Below are 9,347 nucleotides of genomic sequence, written 5' to 3' on the forward strand. Positions count from 1 at the left end.
TTTGCTGTAAAAGGCCAAGCTAAGAGGTGGTTAAATAACCAACCTAAGGCTAGCATAAAGACATGGAAACAGCTGACAGAAAAATTCCTGAATCAATACTTTCCTCCAAAACGGATTACACAACTAAGGCTGGACATCCAAGGCTTTAAACAAGGAGATAATGAATCTCTTTATGATGCCTGGGAGAGATACAGAGAGATGCTAAGAAAATGCCCCTCTGAAATGTTTTCAGAGTGGGTTCAGTTAGACATCTTCTATTATGGGCTTACAGAAAGGGCTCAGCTTTCTCTAGATTACTCAGCTGGTGGATCTATCCACATGAGAAAGACAATTGAAGAAGCTCAAGAGCTCATTGATACAGTTGCCAGAAATCAGCATCTGTACCTAAGCAGTGACCCTTCCATGAAAGAAGAGGCTAAAACAGTAACTGTTGAACTCAGTCCTGTAGAACAAGCTGCTAAATTCAATCAGCAATTGGATTTTCTAACAAAGCAGTTAACCGAATTCAAGGATAGACTACAAGAGACAAGGATGGCTAATATAAATATGAAAGTACAATTAAAGCAAACAAAGCAGCAGCTGTCAAAACAAATAACAGAAGAATGCCAAGCAGTTCAATTAAGAAGTGGGAAGACATTAAATACCCCACCTCAAGGTAGCAGGAAGCCAAGAAATGAGCAAACTACCCAAAATCCATCTGAGGACAGTAAGAGCCCGGAGAGAAATAATTCTGGTGCTAAAATGCCAGAGATTGGGTGGAAGACTGGCGCTGAACGCCTAAACCATGCTCAGGACTGGCGTTCAACGCCAGAAACAAGCAAGGAACTGGCGTTGAACGCCCAAAGGAAGCACAGTTCTGGCGTTCAGACGCCAAGAGCAGATGAGGAGTTGGCGTCTAACGTCACTCCAGCTTCTAACCCTGGCACTCATATGCCAGTAAGGGATCAGACACACACAAGTGCTGATGACAACCCCTCTAAAAAGGCTTCTTCAACCACTTCTGTAGGAAATAAACCTGCAGCAACCAAAGTTGAGGAGTATAAAGCCAAGATACCTTATCCTCAAAAACTCCGCCAAGAGGAGCAGGATAAGCAATTTGCTTGCTTTGCAGATTATCTCAGGACTCTTGAAATAAAGATTCCGTTTGCAGAAGCACTTGAGCAAATACCTTCTTATGCCAAGTTCATGAAAGAGATCTTAAGTCATAAGAAGGATTGGAGAGAAACTGAAAAAGTTCTCCTCACTGAAGAATGCAGTGCAGTCATTCTGAAAAACTTCCCTGAAAAGCTTAAAGATCCCGGAAGCTTTTTGATACCTTGCATATTAGAGGGTAATTGCACCAAGACAGCATTATGTGATCTTGGGGCAAACATCAACCTAATACCTGCATCCACTATCAGAAAGCTTGGTTTAACTGAAGAAGTTAAACCAACCCGAATATGTCTCCAACTTGCTGATGGCTCCATTAAATACCCATCAGGCGTGATTGAGGACATGATTGTCAGGGTTGGGCCATTCGCCTTTCCCACTGACTTTGTTGTGCTGGAAATGGAGGAGCACAAGAGTGCTACTCTCATTCTAGGAAGACCTTTCCTAGCAACCGGACGAACTCTCATTGACGTCTAACAGGGGGAAATAACCCCGAGAGTCAATGAATATGAGTTTAAGTTGAATGCTGTCAATGCCATGCAGCATCCAGACACACCAAAAGACTGCATGAAAGTTGATCTTATTGACTCTCTGGTGGAGGAGATCAACATGGCTGAGAGTCTCGAATCAGAGCTGGAAAACATTTTTAAAAATGTTCCGCCTGATCTAGAGGATTCAGAGGAATTGAAAGAGCCTCTGAAATTTCCTCAGGGAGAGGAAAAACCTCCTAAACCCGAGCTCAAACCATTACCACCATCCCTGAAATATGCATTTCTGGGAGAAGGTGATACTTTTTCAGTGATCATAAGCTCTGCTTTAAATCCACAGGAAGAGGAAGCACTAATCCAAGTGCTAAGGACACACAAGACAGCTCTTGGGTGGTCCATAAGTGACCTTAGGGGCATAAGCCCAGCTAGATGCATGCACAAAATCCTACTGGAGGATGATGCTAAGCCAGTGGTTCAACCACAGAGGCGGCTAAATCCAGCCATGAAGGAAGTGGTGCAGAAAGAGGTCACTAAATTACTAGAGGATGGGATTATTTATCCTATTTCTGATAGCCCCTGGGTGAGTCCTGTTCAAGTTGTCCCTAAAAAGGGAGGCATGACAGTGGTTCATAATGAAAAAAATGAACTGGTTCCTACAAGAACAGTTACAGGGTGGCGCATGTGTATTGATTACAGAAGGCTCAATACAGCCACCAGAAAGGATCATTTTCCTTTACCATTCATAGACCAAATGCTAGAAAGGCTAGCAAGTCATAATTATTACTGCTTTCTGGATGGCTATTCAGGCTACAACCAAATTGCAGTAGATCCCCAGGATCAAGAGAAAACAGCATTCACATGTCCATCTGGAGTATTTTCTTACAGAAGGATGCCTTCTGGGCTGTGTAATGTGCCTGCAACTGATAAACCACTATTTTATGGTTTATATTGTGTTTAATTATGTGGTTTTATCATGATCCTTACCCACTTATTCATTAAATTAGCATGCATATTAGATTTCTTCCTGGAATTTATTACCTGTTTGGAAACTGCTTCCTAGAGACTTTAATTATCCAATTTTAATTCTCCTTTATTCCATTCGATGCCGTAATCTGTGTGTTAAGTGTTTCAGACTTTATAGGGCATGAATGAGTTGGAGATTGGAAAGGAAGCTAGCAAAAATGGAAGGAACACAAGAATTTAAGGAGATAACCAGCGAGAAGTGATGCGGTCGCATGGCTCACGCGACCGCGCGAAGGTGAGCAAATCGCAGTGACGCGGCCGCACGGTTCACGCGGCCGCGCGGATTGGAAAATCCAAGCGATGCGGTAGTGTGAACGACGCGAACGCGTGGCGAGGAAAAGCGCGAATGACGTGTCCGCATGGATGACGCGATCGCGTGACATGTGCGATCTGCATAATCTGCAAAATTCGTTGGGGACGATTTTGGACCCTATTTCGACCCAGTTTTCGGCCCGGAACAGCAGACTAGAGTCAGAGAACATGCAGAAACAAATAACACATTCATTCAGAGACAGTTTTAGATCCAGTTTTACTCTTTTAGGTTTTTCTCTCTAGGTTTTAGAATTTTAATTTTCAATTGGTCTTAGCATTGGAACATTGAGAAGAGTTATTTCCTCATCAAGACTTCGTCATTCTAGTTCGTTGTCTCAACTTGGTTTTATTCTTCCATGTTCTTTGTTTTGTTCAATTTTGTTATTTGAATACTTTTATGATTAATTAATGCAAGGATTATTTCTTTTTAATTCAATTTTAATTCCAATAATCATGTCTTCTTTTAATTCCCTTTCATGTGCTATGGATTTATTATTTACAATGTGTGAGTAGTTTCTTTACTTGATGGGGAGTTGATTAAAAAGGAACTCTTGAGTTGGAAGGATTGAAAGAAAATTTGTAATTGGGTTAATTGTTGGATTGTTATCCTGTCACCAACGCCAATCCCATTGAACTAAGTGGATTGCAACTTGTGAACAGATCTAGCATTCCAACTTGTTTGACTTTCCTTTACATAGTAAAGGATAACCAAACAGAGCAAACATTAATTATAAATCAATCTTAAAATCATTCCATCAATAATAGAGATTCCAACTAATCAACTCCCAGTCAAGGCTTTTATTCATATTAATTAAATTTCCTCAATTTAAATTCCAATTTACCCAAGTCAACTTCTTCGAAATTCTGATTAATAAGATAGCACACTTTTCTGCAACTTGTTGGGAGACGACCTGGGACTTAAAACTCCCAGTAATTTTTAATTCAAAACTCTCTGTGACATACTTCTAAATTGATAGGCAGATTTTCGGTGAGTTAAGAACTATACTTGCAACGTAACCATTTTAATAATTTTTTATTCACCAGCTTCTACCTCTCATCAATTTTGGCGCCGTTGCCGGGGAGTTGCAATAGAGTGCTAATTTTATTAATTAGAATTTATTTATTTGCATTTTATTTTATTTTGCTACTATGAGCTGCATGTTTCTTCCGTCAAATGACGCGTTCACTTCCTGATCCGCGCTTGCTAATATTTGATCCTGAAATTGAAAGGACAATTTCACGAATAAGGCGAGAACAGCGTCGGTTAGCCCGCTATGAGGGCGGATCTGAAAGTGAATCTGAGGAAGAAACCAGCCCCCGTTCTACTGATTCGGTTGTTTTACGTGCAGAAAACATGGCAGCTAGGAGAGTTACCATCCAAGAGGAAGGAGCCCTTGATTTTACAATGCAACCGTTTCAAGCGCATCATCCAGCGGTAGCTACAGATTTTGAAATAAAGCCCGCACTGCTAAATTTGATGCCCAAGTTTCATGGCCTACCTGCTCAAGAGCCTATCAAGCACTTGAGAGATTTCCAGGAAGCCTGTTCTACTGTCAGGCGTGATGGCACTGATGAAACTTCAATTCTGCTGAAAGCTTTTTCATTTTCTCTGGAGGGAAAAGCAAGAGAGTGGTACTACACTCAACCTCTAGCAAATGTATCCAACTGGGATACACTCAGAAAGGAGTTTCTGGAGAAATTCTTTCCATCTGAAGTTACTGATAAGCTAAGGAAGGATATCTCCACAATTGTTCAGGATGACAATGAGATTCTCTTTGAATACTGGGAGCGCTTCAATAATCTTCTGGAAGCATGCCCCCACCACATGATTGACAAGATCGTGCTACTCAGCTATATTACACAGGGTATGAGGCCCCAAGATAAGACCACACTGGAAAGTGCCAGCAATGGGTCTATGAAGAAGTACAAGACCACTGATGAAGCTTGGCAATTGATCAGTGATTTAGCTGAATCCACTAGGAACCACAAACAAAAGCAAGGCCGTTCAAAAGCTGTTGCAGAAGTATCTTCTAGCAGAGAGACTGCTGCTCTAACTCAAAGCATCTGTGAAATAACCAACTTGCTGAAGCAAATGCAGTTGAATCAACAAGCTCAGCAAGCTCAACCTCCTCCACCACAGCAAAACCAACAACTAGTCCCACAAAGAATTTGCGGAATCTGTGCTGATTATAGCCATTATACTGATGAATGCCCATAGCTCCAACAAGAAGACAACATGGTGGCATCCACTCACAACTTCTATGACCACCCCAACCAAGGGTACAATCAAGGTGGAAATAATAACCATGGATGGCAGGACAATTCAAACCAGAATTGGAGGGACAACAATAACAGGGGAGGCAGAGATAATCAGCGAAATCAGAGGTGGAATAATAACAACAACAGGCAGTAAAATCAACCTTACAGAGCACCTCACCTGAGGCAAAACCAAGGACCACAGAACAATCAGCAGCAAACCTCTCAATTTACTCATTCTTCTTTATCTTCTAATGAAGATCTACTACAATCTTTTGAGAAAAGACAACAGACCATGGAAAGTAACATCATGAATAGTATTAATGCCAGTCTGAATGGTCTCACCTCTACTATACAAGCTTTTATGACACAGTTTGGATCAGCACAAAATTCCAATAACCAACCTTCAAGCACCACTGGAATCCCCTCTCAACCATTACCCAACCCAAAGGGAGGCATTAATGCCATCACTCTGAGGTCCGGAACCACACTGCAGGAGAGGAATCAGGAGGAACCAAGCTCACCAGAATACGCCTCAGCTGAAGAGGTGGTAGAAATCGAAGATGTTGAAGAGAAAGAGGATATATAGGACATAGCTGAAGAAGAGATAGCTCAACCACAGGAAGAAGCACCAAAAAGCGCATGCACCACAGAAAACACCACTCCCATTCCATTTCCACAACTTGCAAGGAAGCCCAGGAAGAAGCTGGAACCCGATCCTAAAATGGTAGAGATATTCAAAAAGGTTGAGGTAATTGTTCCCCTTTTTGATGTTATTCAGCAGGTACCTAAATATGCAAAGTTTCTAAAAGAGTTATGTATCCATAAAGACAAAATTAATGAATTAGAAACTATTCCTTTAGGTAGTTCTATATCTGCTTTAATGGGAGGATTACCTGAAAAATGTAGTGATCCAGGTCCTTGCATAGTTAGTTGTACTATTGGTGGTGTAGTAATTTATGATTGCATGTGTGATTTAGGAGCATGTGTCAGTATAATACCTTTGTCTATATATGATGTTTTGAGGCTCCCTCCTTAAAAAGGTCGGCAGCTCGTTTTGTGTTAGCAGATAAAAGCATTATTACAGTGGCTGGAGTTGCTGAAGATGTTTTGGTGAACATTAAAGGGCTCACATTTCCCACTGATTTTTATATCTTGGAGATGCCCCACAATGATTCAGATAAGCCATCATCAATCCTACTTGGAAGACCATTCCTGAAGACATCAAAATTCAAGTTGGATGCTATTTCAGGAACAAACTCCTTTGAAATAGATGGCCGCATAGTAATCTTCAATCTGAATGGAGTCATTGACAAAAGTGTGGCTGAAGTTCAAAAGGAAGAGTTTGAAGAGAGGCACACTAGACAAGGTCCAAGTGTGGGGACCCTCTTAACTGACAATGGGAGCACTTCGCCATTTTCACAAGCCCCAGATAATCCAGAGCACGCCCATGATCAAAAGTTAGAATTGAAACCTCTCCCTCCACATCTCAAATATGCTTATCTTGAGGATGAGCAGAAGCTTCCAGTTATTATTGCAAGGGAATTGACTTCTCAACAAGAAGAGCAGTTACTTGATGTACTGAGGAAGCATAAGAAGGCAATTGGGTGGAGTTTGGCAGACATAGTGGGAATCAACCCTCAAGTATGTGAGCACAGAATATTTTTAGAAGAGGGAGCAAGACCTGTCCGTCAACCCCAAAGAAGATTGAATCCCACCATCTTGGAAGTTGTCAAAAAGGAAGTGACCAGACTATCGGAAGCAGGTATCATATATCCCATTTCAGACAGTGAATGGGTAAGCCCAGTACAAGTGGTGCCCAAGAAATCTGGAGTCACTACAGTGAAGAGTGAGCATGGAGAGCTCATAGCAACTAGAGTTCAGAATGCTTGGAGAGTCTGCATTGATTACAGGCGTCTCAACCAAGCTACCCGTAAGGATCACTACCCACTTCCATTCATTGATCAAATGCTGGATCACCTGTCAGGTAAATCACATTATTGCTTTTTGGATGGTTACACAGGTTATTTCCAGATTCATATAGCTCCTGAGGATCAGGAAAAGACTACTTTTACATGTCCTTTTGGGACCTATGCTTATAAGAGAATGCCCTTTGGCTTGTGCAATACACCAGCTACCTTCCAAAGGTGTATGATGAGTCTTTTCTCTGATCTTATTGAGGACTGTATGGAAGTTTTTATGGATGATTTTAGCGTTTATGGTGATTCTTTTAGCCTTTGCATAGATGGATTATCTAGAGTATTAGATAGATGTGTTAATACAAACCTTGTATTGAATTTCAAAAAATGCCACTTTATGGTAAAACAAGGGATTGTATTAGGACATGTGGTATCTAATAATGGCATTTCTGTAGACCCAGCAAAGGTGAATGTTATTTCTATTTTACCTTACCCCTCTTCTATGAGGGAAGTCCGTTCGTTCCTTGGCCATGCAGGTTTCTACAGGAGATTTATTAAAGACTTTAGTAAGGTGGCACATCCCTTATCCAGATTACTGCAGAAGGATATTGAGTTCGAGTTCAGTGAGGATTGCAAACAAGCATTTGATAAGCTGAAGACTGCTCTAACTCAAGCCCCAATTGTGAGAGGACCGGACTGGAGTCAGCCATTTGAAATCATGTGCGATGCTTCCAACCATGCAGTAGGAGCAGCGTTGGCTCAGCGTGAAGTTAAGGATCCTTTTGTTATTGCCTATGCGTCTAAGACTTTAGACACTGCCCAGTCCAATTATACTACTACTGAGAAAGAGCTTCTTGCTATTGTTTTTGCTCTGGATAAATTCCGAGCTTATTTACTTGGTACTAGAGTAGTAGTGTATTCAGACCATGCAGCTCTAAAGTATCTATTAGCTAAAAAGGAATCCAAACCAAGACTTATACGTTGGATACTGCTGTTACAAGAATTTGATTTAGAAATAAAGGATAGGAGTGGTAATCAGAATTTAGTAGCAGACCACTTGAGTCGCCTTGAACATATTAAGGATGATTCTACTCCTATAGATGATAATTTTCCTTTTGACAACCTGCAAGCAGTATCTGAGGTAATCCCTTGGTATGCACCTGTTGCTAATTATTTAGTTAGCCGCACATTTCCTCCACATTTTTCTAAACATCAAAGAGACAAGCTGAAAAGCGAGTCTAAATATTATATATGGGATGACCCATATTTATGGAGATGTGGCGCTGACCAGATAATTAGACGTTGTGTGCCTCAATCAGAATTCCAGTCCATTTTAGAGGCCTGTCACTCATCTGAGAGTGGAGGACATTTTGGCCCTCAAAGAACAGCTAGAAAGATCTTAGACTGCGGATTCTGGTGGCCTACTCTTTTTAGAGACGCTGCTGAGTTTTGTAAATCTTGCCCCCCATGCCAGAAATTTGGTAATATATCCAGGAGGGATGAGATGCCTCAACAATATATGCTCTTTTGTGAAATTTTTGATGTTTGGGGTATTAATTTCATGGGTCCATTTCCAAATTCTAATGGATATTTTTATATATTGTTAGCTGTGGATTATGTTTCCAAATGGGTGGAAGCAATTCCTACCCGCACTGATGATGCTAACACCGTTGTTTCCTTTGTGAGAAACCATATTATATGTCGCTTTGGATCACCACGAGCGATCGTGAGCGATCAAGGCACCCATTTTTGTAACAGGAGACTAACAGGATTGATGAAGAAGCATGGGATAATCCATAAAGTTGCAACAGCTTACCATCCCCAAACTAATGGGCAAGCCGAGGTGTCAAACAGAGAAATTAAGCATATCTTGCAAAAGATAGTAAAGCCTCATAGAAAAGACTGGAGCACCAGGCTACAAGATGCACTGTGGGCATATAGAACAGCATACAAGACACCCATTGGGATGAGTCCCTTCCGCTTGGTTTATGGAAAAGCTTGTCATCTCCCAGTTGAAATAGAACACAGAGCTTTTTGGGTAGTTAAGGAGTGCAACATGGGAATTGAGAACGCCGGAGCTGAAAGGAAGTTGCAACTGTAGGAACTAGAGAACCTTCGCCTAGAAGCTTATGAGAACTCCAGAATTTACAAGGAAATGATGAAAGCTGTGCATGATCAAAACATCAAGAAGAAAGAGTTC

This window comes from Arachis hypogaea, chromosome 12 (genome assembly GCF_003086295.3).
Source record: "Arachis hypogaea cultivar Tifrunner chromosome 12, arahy.Tifrunner.gnm2.J5K5, whole genome shotgun sequence".
NCBI lineage: Eukaryota > Viridiplantae > Streptophyta > Magnoliopsida > Fabales > Fabaceae > Arachis > Arachis hypogaea.